This window comes from Danio rerio, chromosome 25 (genome assembly GCF_049306965.1).
Source record: "Danio rerio strain Tuebingen ecotype United States chromosome 25, GRCz12tu, whole genome shotgun sequence".
NCBI lineage: Eukaryota > Metazoa > Chordata > Actinopteri > Cypriniformes > Danionidae > Danio > Danio rerio.
In genome coordinates this window covers 7,208,623-7,228,705 of record NC_133200.1, presented here as the reverse complement: position 1 = coordinate 7,228,705, position 20,083 = coordinate 7,208,623, and the positions used below count along the sequence as shown (strand labels likewise).

General features: G+C 34.3%; 1 protein-coding gene across 7 annotated transcripts in view; it reads left to right on the top strand.

Moving 5' to 3' along the window:
* The first annotated feature begins 2,993 nt into the window (after window positions 1-2,993).
* snupn (snurportin 1) overlaps window positions 2,994-20,083 on the top strand; it is a 63,840-nt gene continuing 46,750 nt past the window's right edge. For 4 of the 7 annotated variants that reach the window (XM_073941785.1, XM_073941783.1, XM_073941787.1 and 1 more), the window contains exons 1-3: window positions 2,994-3,054; window positions 4,244-4,299; window positions 11,894-11,992. The gene's annotated coding sequence lies outside the window, so the exon portion shown is untranslated. Of the gene's footprint in view, window positions 3,055-3,368; window positions 3,412-4,243; window positions 4,300-11,893; window positions 12,088-20,083 lie in introns of all 7 variants that reach the window. The other 3 variants (XM_073941786.1, XM_073941784.1, XM_073941782.1) reach the window with 3 other exon arrangements.

Here is a 20,083-nt window from a genome sequence, read left to right as displayed (position 1 = left end):
TATTTGATTGTATTTGGTTTTTGTTTCTGGAATTATGCAAATACATCATGAGGTTAAAAAATAGCATTTAGATTTTTTTTTTTTTTAAATCTAGCATTTATATATAAATATGTTATTCTTATTCTGCAGCGCATATTTGACTTTTTAATTTTATTATTATTATTATTATTATTATTATTGTTATTATTATTATTATCATTAATTTATTCAATCATTTTTCTTCACTTAGTCTCTTATTTGCTATTATTTTTATTATTATTATTATTACTTATTCATTTTTTGCTTATTCCCTTATTTTTTTATTATTAATATTATTACTATTTATTAATACTATTCATTCATTCATTTTACTTTACCTAGTCCCTTATTATTATTATTTATTATTATTATTATTATTATTATCAATTATTTGTTTTTTGTATTTATTATTATTATTATTATTATTATTATATATTATTATTATTATTATTATTATTATTATTATTATTATTATTATTATTATGAATTCTTATTATTCATTTTCATTTACCTAGTCTCTTATTTATAATAATTATTATAAGTATTATTATAATTTATTATGTATTATTATGAATTATTATTATTATTATTATAATTATTATTCATTCATTCATTCATTCATTCATTTTCCTTTACCTAGTCCCTTATTTATTATTAATACTATTTATTATTATTATGATTATTCATTCATTCATTTCCTTCACCTAGTCCCTTATTATTATTATTATTATTATTATTATTATTATTATTAATTAATATTAATTTATTAATTTTCCTTCACCTAGACCCTTATTTATTATTATTATTATTATTATTATTATTATTATTATTAGTCATTTATTCATTTCCTTCACCTAGACCCTTATTTATTATTATTATTATTATTATTATTATTATTATTAGTCATTTATTCATTTCCTTCACCTAGACCCTTATTTATTATTTTTTTTTATTATTATTATTTATTTGTATTATTATTATTATTAATTTTCCTTCATTTAGTCTCTTGTTTATTTTTATTAGTAGTAATAGTAGTATTTCTAAAACTAATTATTAATATTAATTCAAACATATATTTCGAGCCACAGCTGGACCAGTTGGCATTTCTGTGTGGAATTTGCATGTGCTCCCCGTATTGGCGTGGGTTTTTTCCGGGTGCTTCAGTTTCCCCCACAAGTCCAAAAACATGCGCTATAGGTGAACTGGGTAAGTTAAATCGTCCGTAGTGTATGTCTGTGAAGGAGAGTGTGTGGGTGTTTCCAAGTGATGGGTTGCAGCTGGACGAGCATCCACTGCGTAGAGCATATGCTGGATAAGTTGGTGGTTCATTTTGCTGTGGCGACTCCAGATTAACAAAGGGACTAAGCTGAAAAGAAAATGAATGAATGAGTTATTAAAACCACAACAACATATTTTTATAAATTTTAATATTATTATTATTATTATTATTATTATTATTATTATTATTGTTGTTGTTAATGATACAAATTAATAGGTTTCAGAATTAAAATCCAAACAGAAAATCCTGTCAGGTGCAGCATGTTGAGCTTTATTTTGCAGATTATGATTCATTCATTCATTTTCTTGTCAGCTTAGTCCTTTTATAAATCCGTGGTCGCCACAACGGAATGAACCGCCAACTTATCCAGCAAGCTTTTACGCAGCGGATGCCCTTCCAGCCTGAAATTTCTTAAACTACAACTAATTATTATTGTTAATTAAAACATATATTTAGTTGTGATAGTTATTAAAACAACAACAACATATTGTTATTATTATTATTACTTTTTAATTTATTTATTTAAATGTATATTTAATTGTAGTACTAATTATTATTAAAACAACAACAACACATTATTATTATTATTGTTATTATTGTTGTTATTAATATTATTATTATTATTATTATTTATTTAAATATATATTTAATTGTAAAACTAACTATTATTAAAGCAACAACATATTATTCTTATTATTCTTATTAATGTTATTGTTATTATAATTATGTTATTAAGTAAATACTTCTACAGAGAGAGCTACAGTTCAGTAAAATGCCAGCGAGTCTAAGCATGTTGTGTGTATCACCAGCAGATGGCGCAAGGGTGTCTTTCAGTACTTCACGAGCTCTGATGATCTGCGCTCATTCTTTCCTACCAGCGGCCTTTTCTCTCTCTTCACACTTTCTTGGCTCTTCCTTTGGAATAAGACTCACTGTCAAACCCTCCATAGGCCTGTTTCTTAAGCAGACATTACCCGTGTTCAGCACATTACCTCTGTTACAGATATTGATGGTATACAGCAGACAAAAATATGTTTGTAGTTACCTATTTTTACACTGCGAGACTTTTGTTTTGAAACGTCTCACCATATAGATCGCAGTCAAAACAGCTCAGCTCATTAGCCAATCAGGGTGCATTTCAAATACAGTAGACACGCCCATATTACATTTTAAAAATAAATTATGTAGTTTATAACGCACAATTTTTATTTTATAACTCACAATTCTGACTTTTTATGTCAGATTCCTAACCATTTTTTTCTTGCTAATACAATTTATATTACGCAATTGAGACTTTATTTCTCGAAATTTCAGGATAGTCAGGATTCTGTCTTTATATCAAGCATTATGACTTTATTTCTCAGATTTTTGACTGTATAACTCATAATTGTGACTTTTGATCTCAGAATTCTGACTATTTCTCAGAATAGTGCGTTTATATATCACAATTCTGACTTAATAACTCACAATTTTAAGATTACTTTTAACAATTCTAAGAACTAAATCAGAATTTTAAGTTTGTATTACGAAGTTCTAAGAAATAAGTGGCAATTACTTAATTTTATTTTTTATTCAGTGGTGGGAACTGACTTTCATAAGTTACTTCTTCACACTGAAAGACTTTTGTTTTGAAACGTCTCACCATATGGATCGCAGTAAATCACTTCAGGTCAACCAGCCAATCAGGGCGCGGAGCAAAGACAGTGGACACGCCCACTTGAAGACATAAAACCGTTGGTTTCTCCTCAGAGAAAAAGGTATGTAGTAAATAAATGGTCTGAACGATAAAAATACAAAAATGAATGGGTTTTGCGTGAAACTGTACATTCATCTCGTCGTGTAAACAACCAGTTTTGTTAGAAGCACCTGTTCTTTATTATATAAATGATGTGTTGCATTTTTTCCATGTTGGGCTGATTATAGGTTGTCACAGTGGATAATTATTGTCGTATTTGGCAGAGAGAATCAAGAATGGGAAAAATAGACAGCAAATGCAAAAATATATGAATACCCTCTTTACTAGCACATTCATTATGAACTTGTGTAGTAATGAAATCTCTTTTATGTTCAGATCAAAATGGCGGATGTTTGGGCGTAACGTATCAGCACAAACGGTCAGTGAGGTGTTTATATAATTATTAATTTATGATTAACAACAAAACAGTTTTTTATGTGTTTTGGTAATTTATTTGTTCAAAAATCGTGTTTTTGGTGACTGATATGGCTTTTACAATAAAAAAAATTGCCTTATGATTAATTGTCAAAGAAATAACTGCAATTATGCTGTCTAATTTGGTTCACTGAGGTATTTGGGCTCCTTTAGAAGTATAATATATGAACAAATACGAACATATATTAGAATTGAATAAACTAATATTTTCCGTAGTACATAAGTATGTGAATGTGAGTGTATGGGTGTTTCCCTATACTGGGTTGCGGCTGAAAGGGAATCAGCTGTGTAAAATATATGTTGGAATAGTTGGTGGTTTATTCCACTGTGGCGACCCCTGATGAATAAAGAGACCAAGCCGAAGGAAAATAAATGAATAAGACAACACGGTTTAAACTGTTTTTTGGGGACAACTAAATTGTTTAATGTTGCGCTGTGGCGACCTCTGAAATAGACCCAACTGACGCAGGTAGGTCACGTGATGATGACAAAATGGCGGATGTAGTATGTCCGAGTTCCATTCATACTACAGACATTCATACTGTATAGAACGTACTTTTCTAGCCGCCAAGTAGTACATTTAAATTGAAATGCAGTACCTACTAAGTAGTAGGCAATTTCGGATTCAGCTGATGTGCACAGTTGAGTAGTGTTTATTTCAAAAAGTGATATCGCCCCCTAGGAGTCTGGCAAGCAAAAACTGCATTTTTTTTGGCAAAATTGCATGCAAACAACTACATTGAAACCTCTTTTGAAGTCTTTTATTTTATTTTCAGGTCCCCAAAATGCCACTGGGGTGTAAATGGATGGCCGAAATGTTTTCTGTTTAAAAGTAAGTACATTTGTCCCTGGATGCAGGTGCTGTTTACTGCCTTTCACAAATTCAAATGCAGATACTGGAAACAACATTTGCATAGAAATGCAGAAGGGCTTGGTGGTGTGCTGAGTCTTTCAGTCTTGAAGAAAGAAAGGCAGATGTTAAGGGTCAAGAAAAAAAAGAACAGGGTCACCAGAGTTCAGCCTTTCTCTCTTGTCAATGGTCAGAAATGTCAGTGCTTGGTGAGTGTCTGTATTTGTTAGTGCTTGCAAAGAAAACATTTACACTTTTTCCTCTCACAGTTCAGAGAAAAAAAGTCAAAATTAAGCGATTAAAATAATTATTGTAAAATATAATATCTTGCATCTGTGCACTTATATTGGATTTCTTGATATTCAGACCTTTTTTTTAAGAATTCAGAGTTTTTATTATATATATATATATTTATATATTTTTTTCTGCTTTATAGACTATTTTGACGGATGTTAACAATAACAATGGTCCTTACGTATTTCTTGTTTTACATTTTTGATTTTCATAGCTTCCGAGAATCTTAACAGTTTCACATATTAATAAATAATGCTATAACAGCTGTTGTCATGTTGAGATATGATTGAGTTGCCCCTTTTTACAGTTATTAAAATAGTTTGTCAAAAAGCAGGAAATGTTCATGGGCCAATGGCATCACCACATTGAAATGGTCTATTACTTAGCTTTATTTAGTCAAGTTTATATTGTCTCTTACAGTTACAGTTCTAAACTTATTTTTGAAGATTAAAAATTTTATGTCTCAGAAAATGTTTTTCTCATCAATAATGTGACTATTTCTCTGATAATAGGATTTGATGCAGTTCTGAATTTACTACTTACAATTTTTTGTTGTATCTCAAAATTTTGACTTTTTCCTTAATATCGCAACTTTATTTCTCTTATATGCAAACTTACAGGCTTTATCTTTGTTCTGACTTTATTTCTAAAACTTCAGAATTTATATTGTGCATATCTGCCTCAATTTGAATAACATTTATTTAAAGATTTGCAATGACAAATCAGAGGTATAGATGTCCATTAAATAGACATCTATCTATTTAGATGTCTAACTGGTGTTAAATAGGTTCTGTCAAAAAAAGTCAAATTTTGCTCATGGTTTGATATTGTGGCACCTTTGAAAAATATGCCAGAGCAGACCGAAAGCCATTCTTTGCATATATACCTTTTTTAAGAACTGGAAGTATTTCTTTCAAGTTTATATTCTTCATTCATTCATTCATTTTCTTGTCGGATTAGTCCCTTTAATAATTTGAAGTTGCCACAGCGGAATGAATCGCCAACTTATCCAGCAAATGTTTTCCAGCTGCAACCTACCACTGGGAAACATCAATGCACACTCATACACTACAGACAATTTAGCCTTCCCAATTTACCTAGAGTGCATGTCTTTGGACTTGTGGAGAAAACCCATGCCAACACGAGGATAACATGCAAACTCCACACAGAAATGCTAACTGACCCAGCCGAGGCTCGAACCAGCGACCTTCTTGCTGTGAGTTGATCGTGCTACCCATTGTGCCACAGTGACACAGTTTAAATTCTTTCTCGCAATTCTGACTTTGTCTTTTACATTTGGCAGTTCAGATTTTTAAATCGAAATTGCAACTGAATTTCTCTCAATTGTAACTACAAAATACAGATACAACGTGTAAAAAAGACCAAATTACAAGATAAAAAGTTCCAAATATAGGCGAGGCAGTGGCGCCCATATTTGTAGTGCTGTCGCCTTACAGCAAGAAGGTCGCTGGTTCGAACCTCGGCTCAGTTGGTGTTTCTGTGTGGAGTTTGCATGTTCTCCCTGCCTTGGTGTGGGTTTCCTCCGGGTGCTCCGGTTTCCCCCACAGTCCAAAGACATGCGGTACAGGTGAATTGGGTAGGCTAAATTGTCCGTAGTGTATGAGTGTGTGTGTGTATGTGTGAATGTTTCCCAGAAATGGGTTGCGGCTGGAAGGGCATCCGCTGCGTAAAAAAAAACTTGCTGGATAAGTTGGCGGTTCATTCCGTTGTGGCGACCCCGGATTAATAAAGGGATTAAGCCGACAAGAAAATGAATGAAAGTTCCAAATACCTTTTTTATTTATTTTTTATTCTGTATCATAGCATCGTCATCCACTTACCATAGTAGTCAACATTTGAAGAAGATTTCTTCAAAGCCAAATTGTGTATTGAACAATAACTTTTTATTCTAACATACAACATCAGTTTTTATTGTTTAAGAATTGTAGAATAAAAATAATTTTTATTTATAGTTAGGGGATATAAAATATACTTAAGCTGTGGGGTTTGTTTAAATTAATAACAACAACAGTATTTGTAGTAGCGAGCACTACTAATTACCTTCGCAAATTAGCGGCTCATATAAATTCCCTTGACCCATAACATATGTCGATCATATGAAAGTGGTCCTTCTCCTTCTGTTCGTCCCGTCTGGGTGAAATGTGCCTCGCAGTTCTGTTTTTTACATCCTGCATCTGTGTTAACATTTCCAACCCCTAAATTAGCTTTTCCTGCTTTCCAGTCTGCTATTACAACACCCATGTTTCCATCTGAGGTCACTTCTGAATCGGCAAAATCATCTCGCACTCTTGCGTTTTATTGGCCGAAGTGCTTTTGTAATGGACCGGCGTGTTTATGATCTGGTCTGATACGTTAACAGGGGTTGAGGAGTTAAAATTAAACGCTCTCTGCATAAAAGCAGCCAGCAGGAAATATTAAGTGCCCTAGTTAGAGTACATGTCTGGGTATGTGATCTGAGGCTTGTCGTCATTGTCTCTGAACTGCAGGAACGTTGTTGTTTTGTTTTTTTGTTCTGCTTTTATAGACAGTCTGATGCTCTGGGATAATCGATGATATGCAGCCTAGAGAGTTAGTTTGAGGAATGAGCTCTGGAAATGCACTTAAATATAATGTAATGTCAAGAACATTTACAACTCTAAATCAGAAAAGGTTGAGACAGTAAGGAAAATGCAAATAACAAAAGAAAGTGGTGATTTCTAAATTTACTTTGACTTGTATTTCATTGCAGACAATATAACAAACATTAATTAATGTGTTCCTTGTGATTTTTGTTGTTGTTTTTTTATATATATAAACACGTATTCCAATTGGTTTTTGCAACACATTTTAAAAATGTTGGAACAGTAAAGCATTTACCACTTCGTAATGTTGCCATTTCTTTTCACAACACTTAAATACCTTTAGGGACTAAAGACACCAAGTGATGAAGTGTTTCAGGTGTAATTTTGTCCTATTCTTCCTGTAAACGAGTTTTAGGGTGGGGAACAGTATGAGGGCTTCACTGCACTTCAAAATGTGCTACACATTCTCTATTGGACATATATAAGGACTGCAGACAGGCCAGTCAAATACCTGTATCCTCTTCCTCTGCGGCCAGGACTTTGTAATGCTTCAAATTGTGCTACACATTTTCTATTTGAGAAAGGTCAGGACTGCAGGCAGGCCAGTCAAATACCTGTATCCTCTTCCTCTGCAGCCAGGACTTTGTAATCTTCAAAATGCGCCACACATTTTCTATTTGAGACAGGTCAGGTATGCAGGCAGGCCAGTCAAATACCTGTATCCTCTTCCTCTGCAGCCAGGACTTCGTAATGCTTCAAAATGCGCCACACATTTTCTATTTGAGACAGGTCAGGACTGCAAGCAGGCCAGTCAAGTACCTTTATCCTCTGCCTCCGAGACCAGGGGCCTCATGTATCAACGCTGCGTACGCACAAAAACTTTGCGTACGCCAGGTTTCACGCCCAGAATCGCTCACGTTTGGATTTACTAACAATGAACTGAACGTGGGAATGTGCGCAGCTTCACGGCAGCTTTCTGGCAGGCGTACGCACATTTTTTGTGCCTGTCTGTTTTATTTCCATTGGCGACTCCTAGAGGCAGTTGTGTTAAATTCCTCTCTACAAAGTGTCTGAGCCTTGCAATGGCAGCTGTATGAGACGGGTTCAGCAGGTATATAAGGTTTCCATACCATACATTTGACCAGCTAAACATTAAAGCACAATTTGCAGCAGTCGCCAGTTTTCCCAATGTAATCTGAGCGATCTACCGCACGCACATTGCTATAAAGACACTATCTGAAGATGAATTTGCATGCATAAATCAGAAACATTTCCATTCAATAAATGTGCAAATAAAATATGATGCTTATTGATATGAACTTATTGATGATTCCTACTTGTCTTTCTCGTGATAAATAGTTGGCAAAATCTGATATGTAGCGGGGGAAAAAACAAGAAAGAGTTCATCAGACGCTGGATTCGAGCCGAGTTCATGCTCGAACATTTCAAATCATGATCACAAGCGTCTTACGAGTAGCGCCACTGAGTCTGGTAAGTGTCCTGCCACATTTTACAGATATAAACCACACTATTTCTTTTTTTTAAATGCATTCAGTGCGATGTTCAGACCCAACTGTGTTGACCGCATCAGCTAAACTCTCCCACTCTATTTTTTTCTTTTGTTGTTAATTCCGGAGAACAAACTTGCAAATAACACCGCTTTTCTCCGGTCTACCTCCGAAAGCAGCACCTCCAATTCACATTCTGTTCAAAGTTTCTCTTTTTGCTTGCTTTTGCTGTTGCTTTTTCGTTGGGTTTTGCCATTAGCATAGTCATTAGCATATTCATACAGGGGAGGAGGCAGGGAGGGGTTTTGTGCTCGTGCATGTTGCGCTCAGTTTCACGTTCATTCAGATGTACAAAAGAATATGCGTGAGATTCGGCGTACGCAGTGTTTCATACATCTGAATTTTTTTCTGCGTACGCACATTTACAGCTTTGTGCGTACGCAATGTTTTAGTAAGATTTCCACGCAAGTCTTCGTACATGAGGCCCCAGGTCTTTGTAATATGTACAGAATGTGGTTTTGCATTGTCTTGTTGAGAGATGCATGGGCGCCCCTGAAAAAAACTTTTTCTAATTTGGGGTTGTATATCTTTTGGAAACCTCTTTGATGAAAACGATTTTTGTGGAGAAATGTGTGTAAGCAACTACTGAAGGAGCATTAAGTATATTCCAAACATTGCATGACTGTTACCAGCTCATGTTTTCTCTGTAATGTAAAGTTTATTTGCAGGTCAGATGTGTTTGTGTCTCACTTTAACTGTCTCAGGACATTGTAAAGCAAATACACAGAGGAAAAAATGTAGGAAAATGCTGAAGATAGTGAGTCAACACACATCCTGTCACAGCAGGATCAGGCTATTTAGTGTATCTAGACTTCTTCTACGCCCAGCAATTTATCAACAAATATGAAAATAAGACAGAGGCTCATTGGCAGTGATATTATTGACTCAGATTGGTTTAAACAAAGCAACGGTCACTCTGCTTTCTGTTTCATACAGCCTGAACTATGGAACTGTTTCATGATTTCATGCTCAATGTATGACCTCACTGTTTTATATTCCAGATAAGTTGTCATCTGTAATATCAATTTAAAATGTTATTGTTCTAGAACTGCTGTACAATAACACTGCTTTTTAAGTCTACTTCATAAAAGTGATGCTCTGTAATGGCTCTATACTATAAACAACTTTACTAGATCATCACTAGATCAAAACCATTTTACTCTAAAACTACTCTAAAAGAAACTTTAAAGAAACATTCTTTTTTAGTCTCAGTATTTACTGCTCTAGAACTGTTCTACTTTACAGAAACGTTCCTCTTTAGTCTCAGTACTTACTGCTCTAGAACTGCTCTACTTTACAGACACATTCCTCTTCAGTCTCATTTCCTACTTGTCTAGATCTGCTCTACTTTAAAGCAACATTACTCTTTAGTCTAAGTACTTACTGCTCTAGAACTGTTCTACTTTATAGAAACATTCCTCTTTAATCTCAGTGCTTACTACTCTAGAACTGTTCTACTTTACAGAAACATTCCTCTTCAGTCTCAGTACTCACTGCTCTAGAACTGCTCTACTTTCAGACACATTCCTCCTCAGTCTCATTTCCTACTTGTCTAGATCTGCCCTACTTTACAGAAACATTCGTCTTTAGTCTCAGTACTTACTGCTCTAGAACTGCTCTACTTTACAGACACATTCCTCTTTAGTCTCAGTACTTACTGCTCTAGAACTGCTCTACTTTACAGACACATTCCTCTTTAGTCTCAGTACTTACAGCTCTATTACTGTTCTACTTTACAGAAACATTCCTCTTTTGTCTCAGTACTTACTGCTCTATAACTGTTCTACTTTACAGACACATTCCTCTTCAGTCTCTTTTCCTACTTGTCTAGATCTGCTCTATTTTAAAGAAACATTCCTCTTTAGTCTCCGTACTTACTGCTCTAGAACTGTTCTACTTTAAAGAAACATTCCTCTTTAGTCTTGAGTATACTGCTCTAGAACTGCTCTACTTTGTGCAAACTCTTCTTAAATCATGATTCTCACTACTCTAGAGGTGTGTTACCCAAGCTACACTCATTTACATTACCACTACTTATTGCTCTAGAACTGCTCTACTTTATTGAAATTGTTCTTGTCAATCTCAAAATTTGCTTCTTTAGAAATGTAGTCATAATACTTACTACTCTAGAAGTGCATTACTCAAGGTACACTGCTCTACTGTATGTTCTTACTACTTATTGCTCTAGAACTGCTCTACACAAACTGTTCTGGTCAATCTCAAAACCTGCTGCACTAGAAATTCTCTATTTTAAAGAAACATTCCACTTCAGTCTCAGTATTTACTGCTCTAGAACTCCTCTACTTTATACAAACTGTTCTTGCCAAGTCTCAAAACTTGCTGCTCTAGAAATGCTCTAGGTTAACTATAGTCTCAGTACTTACAGCTCTAGTTACTGCTCTACTTTACACAAACACTTGTTCAAAATCATACCACTCATACAACTTTACAACCACTGTAATTTATATAAACTATAATCTAAACTATAAACTCAACTATACTTTAACTATTAAGTGCTCTAGATCTGCTACACTTTACACTGTTTTACAATTATTTCTATTCTAAAATCTATCATACATTCTCCACTGCTCTGCAACCTCACTCTGTGATACTGCCTCACTTTACAGCATGTATCAGCATTTTACTGCCGTATGATCTCACTGTGCGTTATGAGCCCACTGCTTAATAATTGGCCTGCGCTAGAACCTTATTGTACCATGATGTCATTGCCGAAGCATTACCGTGGATGTGAATCGCATGTGTGGATGTGTTCGCATCAGTGTCACTCCACAAAAACCTGTTGAGTTTATTTTGTGTGTTGTCATCTTAAGCTCTTGAACTCCACAAGTAATGTCAACTTTGGATGGATTTGATTCCCAGATGCAAACGAAACTTTAGAAAAGGAGAAGAAGTCTGAGAAAGCAGAGCCATTCTGAGCTGTTGTTTAAGCAGATCTGAAAGCACGACAGGAATGTAGGCTCGATGTTCTGAGGAAGTGACTGTTGTCTTCTGGGAACGTTGCTTGGCTTGAAGAGAGTGGGAGGGGTTAGAGGTGGGGTCATGGAGGGTTTTAATGAGGGGGTGTGGTCTGAACATGTCCACATTTTTATCCTCTCTCTGTCTTTCTTTCAGATCTGGCCCTCATCCAGTTTCTACATCTGTAGAGTTTGGTAACCCGTCGCCTCCCTGCTTATAAAACTGCACAAAGTCAGCAGAAATTATAGAAGATATGTGAGTTATGCTTGTCAGAACATCTTCATCTTGTTGTAAACCCAAGGATTGGAAAGAATGACAAAGTGAGCAAGCTGATACAGCAGAAAAGAAAAGTCAGTAAAGAAAAGAACATTGTAGATTTTATTATTAGTAATAAAAGTATATTTCCTGCTTTCATTTTATTTATGTATATATAAATAGTTTTTATCCATTTCTCAGTGAATATAGGCAAAGTATTTTGGTGCATTTAAACGAAACACATTTATTAAACAGATATATTTATTAAGATAATATTTTAGTCACCAAATATTTTAAGAAATTGAAAAACAAAATAGTTAAATTCAAGCTAAATATTATAAATTTGTATTTAATATTTTTCTATAACATATAAATCTGGATGTACTAGTTTTTGGACCTTTATCATAAGATATTTTGTTAGATAAGCTCCGGATTTGGCTTCAGTACTGACTAATCTAATGTATATGCAAAAAATATTATATTGTAAAGCTTTCTATTAAAAATATAAATTTAAGAGATAGATTTGTGAGGGATGTACTTTACATTAAATATATGCTGAGCACTTTGTGTGTGTGTGTGTGTGCGTGTGTGTGTGTGCGTGTGTGTTTGTATATAAATATTAAAGGGAAAATTTTGATTTAATGTTACTAAACCAACTTAAATACATCAATTGGAATAATACATTATTGATCTAATCAAGTAGAATTTTTTGTTATTTTATTATAGTAGTATAATCTTACAATTCAATTTTTTTCCTTTGATTTGATCAGTTTTATATATTTTCTTGTGGTAATCTAAAACTTGTAATTCTTAGTTTATAATCTCAAAATTCTGACAATTTGTTCTATTTTTATATATATATGTAAATAAAAACAGTAAGAATTTTGAGATAACAAAAATTGTGTGTATATATGTACAGTATGTGTATGTGTGTGTGTGTGTGTGTGTGTGTGTGTGTGTGTGTGTGTGTGTGTGTGTGTGTGTGTGTGTGTGTGTGTGTGTGTGTGTGTGTATGGCAACTAAATTAATTATGGTTTGTTTATACATATCTTCAGCTTAGAATTATAAGGTTTCTATCCGACATTTTTGTCAAAATTGAGTTATTGACATATTCTTATATACTTATATACATTATGGTATGTTTTGTATAGGTTGTTACATTTTGAAACTTTTTATTTAAAAAAAAACTAATGTTACACACACTGTTTGCTATTGAATGCAAAAACTTTGAAGCTCAATATCTCAAAATCATTCAGAACGCAGATAGAACCTTATAAATTTAAGGTGACGATATGTATTTTACTTTTTAAACACTAGCTCTAATAAATTCTTATGTTATTTTTAATTTTGTAAAGTATTTTTACAGTAAAACCAAGAAATCTCCTTTTTACAACTAGTTGAAAGGTTTATTATGTACTCTATAAATAAACCCTAACCTGTAATTGTTATATAATAAAAATATAACAACATTTACCTACACATGTAGATTAATTCCAATCTCAGATTATTTTTTCAGGGTGCTTCCATAAATATAAAGTTCTATATAACAGTATTTATTTTATTTAAATAAATATTTAGTAAGATTTAAAATAGGTTTAGTTTATCTTATGTTTACATGTATTATAGTAAATGTACTTAAAGATCTGATTCAACTTAATTTTTCCGGGAGACAGAACAATACTGGAGATGGGTCCTAAATAAGGGAGACTCCCGGGAAAAACAGGAGTGTTGGCATGTATGCTTAGCAACTACCTAGCAACTCCTTAGCAACAACCTAGCAACCGTCTAGAAACACCTTAGCAAGCACTCAGAACACCCTAGCAACCGCCTACTAAGAAACATGACAATCTATACTAGAAACATGCTAACATATTTGTACTTATCTATGACAACTGTTTCAAACTTTATAAAAACTACTTCAGTTATTAAAACTTTAAAACGACTTTAAACTTTCAGGCTCGGCTTTTTCAAGCCACCATAAAATTTGTCCTCAAACTTTAATATCTAGTATAGATTCTGTAACTTGATGTTAAAAAGGCAAATGTCCTGTTATATATACTATTTAATGTCTTCTTAGGTAAATATTCAATTATAAACTTTGACACCGGAGAGGTAAAATGTAAATGTCATTGTAAAATGGCTTTAACGCTATTTGTGAACTTGTAAATATATATTGCAACGACAAGAATTGTTTGTTATTGAATTTTTATTGAGGTCATCTCCAGGTATCGCACAATAGGTCGGCATACTGAATATTGTGACAGGCCTATACATACACAATATGCGAATACATTCATTCATTTCATTTTTTTTCAGCTTAGTTGCTTTATTAAACATGGGTCGCCACAGCGGAATGAACCGCCAACCTATCCAGCATATGTTTTACGCAGCGGATGCCATCCCAACTGCAACCCAACACTCATATATTTTTGCATTCACACATTACAGCCAATTTACGTCCAACTGACCCAGCAAGGGCTCGAACCAGCGACCTTCATGCTATGAGGTGATTGTGCTACCCACTGCGCCACCGTGCTGCCCAATGCCAATACAATCCTAATATAATACTATTAATTCAAAATATACTGAAATAGCATACAGTATTGTATCATCTACATCACAATATCAGCTGCTCTGTGTTCATTCAGTTGCTTTTACTTTCAAACGGAGTAAATTTGCCTCTAATTCCACCTTAAGCCACCAGAAGACCTTTGGCCTGTATTTAGTCTGATTCTTTCTTCTGGATTAAACATGAAGAGACTCTCCAGGCAGTATTTATGGATGTGTTCACTTCAGGGGTCACAGATGGAGAAACGCTCTGCATTACACGTCTCATAATGCAGAGCTTCAGAAAGAGCTGATTATACCTGTGTGTTCCTGATGCTGTTTAATCTGAAGAGACGCGGGAATCTGTAAATCTGTTATCTCAGTCCGGTCATGTTTTCTGGGCTTTTCTCCCAGTTTTTCAGCTGTTATATCAGCTGCTCATCTGCACACAAGATGCCTGCCCTTTCAGATCTGCCTGAAATATGAGGCTTTGACCTCCACAGGAATCTTGTTTGATTTTAGTTTTAAAGGCATACAGAGGTGTGTGTTTTACATTAACATTTAGGGGAAACAGATTCGGGTCACCTTTTTGTTTCTAAGTCATGCCTTTGTAGTTAGTTTCAGAATTTTGAAAAATATAATGCGTATGTATTTGATTTAATGTGAAAATATTTTTTTTATCTGTTTTTATTTTGTATCTGTAAATTATCTGTTTTGATATACACTCATTGGCCACTTTATTAGGTACACCTCACTAGTACCGGGTTGGACCCCCTTTTGCCTTTAGAGCCGCCTTAATCCTTCGTGGCGTAGATTCAACATGGTACTGGAAATATCCCTCAGAGATTTAGCTTCATATTGACATGATAGCATCACGCAGTTGCTGCAGATTTGTCGGCTGCACATCCTTGATGCCACCTTCTGTTCCACCACATCCCAAAGGAGCTCTATTGGATTGAGATCTAGTGACTGTTGAGGCCATTTGAGTACAGTGAACTCATTGTCATGTTCAAGAAACCAGTCTGAGATGATTCACGCTTTATGACATGGTGCGTTATTCTGCTGGAAGCAGCCATCAGAAGATAGATAGAGTAAACTGTGGTCATTAAGGGATGGACATGGTCAGCAACAATACTCAGGGAGGCTGTGGCGCTGACACAATGCTCAATTGGTACTAATGGGCACAAAGTGTGCCAAGAAAATATTTCCCATGCCATTACACCACCACGACTAGCCTGGACCGATACAAGGTAAGATGGATCCATGCCTTCATGTTGTTGATGCCTAATTCTGACCCTACCGTCTGAATTTTGCAGCAGAAATCGAGACTCATTAGACCAGGCATAGTTTTTCCAATCTTCTATTGTCAAATTTTGGTGAGCCTGTGCCAATTGTAGCCTCAGTTTCCTGTTATTAGCTGACAGGAGTGGCACCCCGTGTGGTCTTCTGTTGCTGTAGCCCATCTGCCACAAGGTTGGACGTGTTGTGCATTCAGCGATGCTCTTCTGCAGACCTCGGTTGTAACGAGTGCTTATTTGACTTACTGTTGCCTTTATATCAGCTGGAACCAGTCTGGCCATTCTCCTCTGACCTCTGGCATCAACAAGGCATTTGCACCCACAGAACTGCCGCTCACTGGATATTTTCTCTTTTTCCGACTATTCTCTGTAAACCCTAGAGATGGTTGTGCATCTGGCACCAACAACCATGGCATGTTTAAAGTCACTTAAATCCCCTTACCTCCCCATTCTGATGCTCGGTTTGAACTGCAGCAGATCATATTGACCATGTCTACATGGCTAAATGCATTGAGTTGCTGCCGTGTGATTGGCTGACTAGAAATTTTTGTTAACGAGCAGTTGGACAGGTGTACCTAATAATCTAAAGTGGCCAGTGAGTGTGCATGTGTGCGTGAGTGTGTGTGTGTGTGTGTGTGTGTGTGTGTGTGTGTGTATATATATATATATATATATATACACACACACACACACATTACCCACAAATATACATTTCACAAAAAGAAATCGTTATTATGGCTTTTTATGTGTCCACAAGTTCCCTAATGAGTTCCCTTAAAAAAAAAAAATCTGTGTAGTATTTTAGTCTGAAGCTCAAAACGTAAAGTCATTTTACATGGTAACAGCATCCAATACTCAAGAATTTTTGCCTTTCCTGTGCCAGTCAACAGTTTACATAACCCAAAGATTACACCAGAAACACAGTGTTTTATATATTTCGAGATCTCTTTATTCAGATCCCCTGTTTAACACCAGAACTCTGTAAAAATCTACACATAATATAAATCCTAGAGCGAGGAAACAGGCCTCACACGTCCTTGAAGAGTCCAAAAAAATCATCCGTGCGAGGACTTCATTCCTTACAAAAAAAAGTCAATTTCTGCAGTTGTTATTCTTAATTGTTTGGCATTTCAGCTCATAGCAAATATTTAGTTCAATCAGATTGTGTACAATCCATCTGTATCTGAGAGAACGTTAGGAAAAGAGGAGTATTTGGATTGGTCCAGTCATGGAAAAGCGTCTTTATTGTGTTTTGGAATGACTAAAGCATGAGAAAGCAGTCTCATAGACCCGACACACGCTCTGTTGGCCATCCAAGGTTTTCCAGAGAATTGGGAGCCTTTTTCCCCCCATTTTACCAGAAAAGAAAAGCCCCAAGGGATCTTTCAGGGCTGCTTCAACTGATACGAAAAACCATGAACATTTCCTTCTGTGGGCACATGTAAACATCTGGACATCAAAAAAACAAAAACTCTGGGGGACATGGGAGTCTTGTGGTCATGTTCAAGTCAACATGAAGTTTGAAGCGTTTTTTTTATTTTAGTCATGCAAACTATTTTGGGATTAAAAATTAAACATGGTAAGTTTGGGTTTGATTATTGCAACTGAAAAATGTAAATATAAGATTCATGTGTGTTATGGAAGCTTGTTTGTGCCACAGAATAAAAAATACGACTTTTTTTGCATAAACTTGGAAAAAAAAGTTCGAATTTTGGGATACTAAGTCAGAATTGCAAGGAATAGTCGCAATTCAGAGAAAATAATCAGAATTGCGAAATTATGAATTCATTGAATTGATGGAAGAAAATCGTTAAACCTAATTTCGAGAAATAGTCGCAATTCTGAGAAAAAGTTAGAATTATGATGAATGCAAGAAAAACTCAGTTTCAGAAGCATGAGATTATACACTAAGAACTGCGAAAAATGAATTAAAGCATAAGTCAGTTTTGTTAAATAAAGTTGCAATTTTAAGAAAAAAAAAGATTATGAACTAAAACTGCGAGAAATAAATGATCAATGAAAACGTGTAAACTCAATTTTAAGAAATAAAGTCGTAAAAAATTGTCAGAGTTGCGAGAATATAAATTAAGAATTGCAAGAAATAAATTTACACAAAAAATCAACAAACATTAAATAAAGTTGCAATTTATATTTAAATGTTAATTACGATGAACGCAAGGAAAGCTTTTACATTTTAAAGAAAATAGTCAGAATCATGAGATTTTACAATGCTAAAGTTAGTTTCGTTAAATAGTCACAATTCTATTTTAAGAGATTTTAAAGTAACAGCTATGAAAAATAAATGATGCATTAAAACGTATAAAGTCAATTAAAAAAAATAACTATTGTAATTCAGAGAAAAAATATCGAAATTCCGAGATTATAAATGAAGAATTTGCATGAATAAATTAACGCTAATTTAATAAAATGTAAACGTACTTTCAAGAAATAAAGTCACAATTTAAAAAAAGAGTTAGAATTACGATGAATGCAAGAAAAACTATTAATTAAATTTAAAGATATACAATTGTAGTAATCAGAATTGCGAGATTATAAATGAAGAACAGTAAGAAATAAATAAACGCAAGAAAATCAAAGTCGCAATTAAGATCAAACTAAAAAAGTTAGAGCCATGATGAATGCAAGGAAAGCTTTTAAATTTTTATTTAAATTTTTTAGAAAAAGGTAAGACCCGTGAGATTATACAATGCTTAAGTCAGTTTCGTTAAATAAAGTCGCAATTCCGAGATAAAAGTCAGATTCATGAGATAACAAACAAAGAATTGTGAGAAAAAAATGCAAGAAAACTCAATTTGAAGAAGTTGTAATTGTGAAAAAAAACGTCCAAATCGTGAGATGTTAACGCAAATTGTCGAGACACCTTTAATAAACGTTGTATTGTAAAAATAAAGCCACAATTTAGAGAAAGTTAGAATTGCTTGATTATAACTCAAAACGGCAAGAAACCACGTAAACTCACAATTTTTAGAAATAAAATTGCAATACTACGAACTTTGGAATTGCGAGATTTGTCAAAATTGTAAAAAGCTCAATAAACTCATGTCCGAAAAAGTCTAAAAACTTGCATTGTAAAAAAATATGTTTCAACAAAAATTGATTGAGTTAAACTTAATTATTTTACTAAATTTAAGTAGATTGAAAATAAAACAGTTATGTTGTCCCAAAAAATCATCAAGAATTGTTTTGTTTCAGCTTATTTAAATAAGTAGTTTGAACAATTAGCAAAAAAGAATCAGTTCTATGAAAAAATGTTCTATAATCTTAAGAACGGCAGAAAAATTACTAAAATTTTTAAAATTATCCTGTGGCACAAACATGCTTATATAGTACTAAGAATGTAAACAGGGTCAATTCTGATTTCATGTTGACTTTTTGTATTTATTATTATTAATACATTGCAAATCAGCTCCGATTTGAACATGTTAAAGCTAGTAAAACATCACTAAACCCAAAAGGTTTACATTTTGGTCCTCAGTTACTAAGAGTGCAAACAGTAAACATCCACATTTACAATCTGAAACTCGAGACAAGTTTTACAGTTTGACCAAAGGCATTGTAAAAAAAAACCACACAACTCTTAACCACAGACTGCAGACTTACATAAACCCCTAAACCTGGCAACTAAAAATAAAGATTAGCCTACTTTTGAAACAAAAACCATTTAACACAAGCTCAAAATCCTCTCAAGTTTTTCCTGAGGGCACATCAGATGGAGGACACAAGTTTAGAAACACCCTGAATGTGTGCTAAAAGCTAATGCTAATACTGAAGTGTTTCCATCTGATATGCTGAATCTCGAGGTGTGGGGATTCTTGCCCAACAAAAAAAAAAAAAAAAAAAAACATGTTTTGTCTTAATAACACTAGGAGAAATTAGTACCGGACAGCGAGGAAGAGATGTTCTCCGCAAGCCTGCTGTGATTCATTTGAGTCGCTGATGAATATCATATGGCTTTCCGTCTGTATCCGATCACCAAACTTACTTTCACGTAAGCTGAGGAATCTCCTGCTGCCTGAGGGGAGATGGATGAACATTTCTTCTGATTAAATGTGCCTGACAGTGAGCAGAAGTCACACAATCCCGCTCTGTGGGTTTATTTCTTGCTCGTTTAGTAAAACCTAATTAATTGTTCCAATGTTTTAAATGTCAGGTCAATATTCGGGTTGACGAAAACGAAACAAATATAAAAATGTTTGGTGGAATTATTGGAACAGGCTTTTGGACC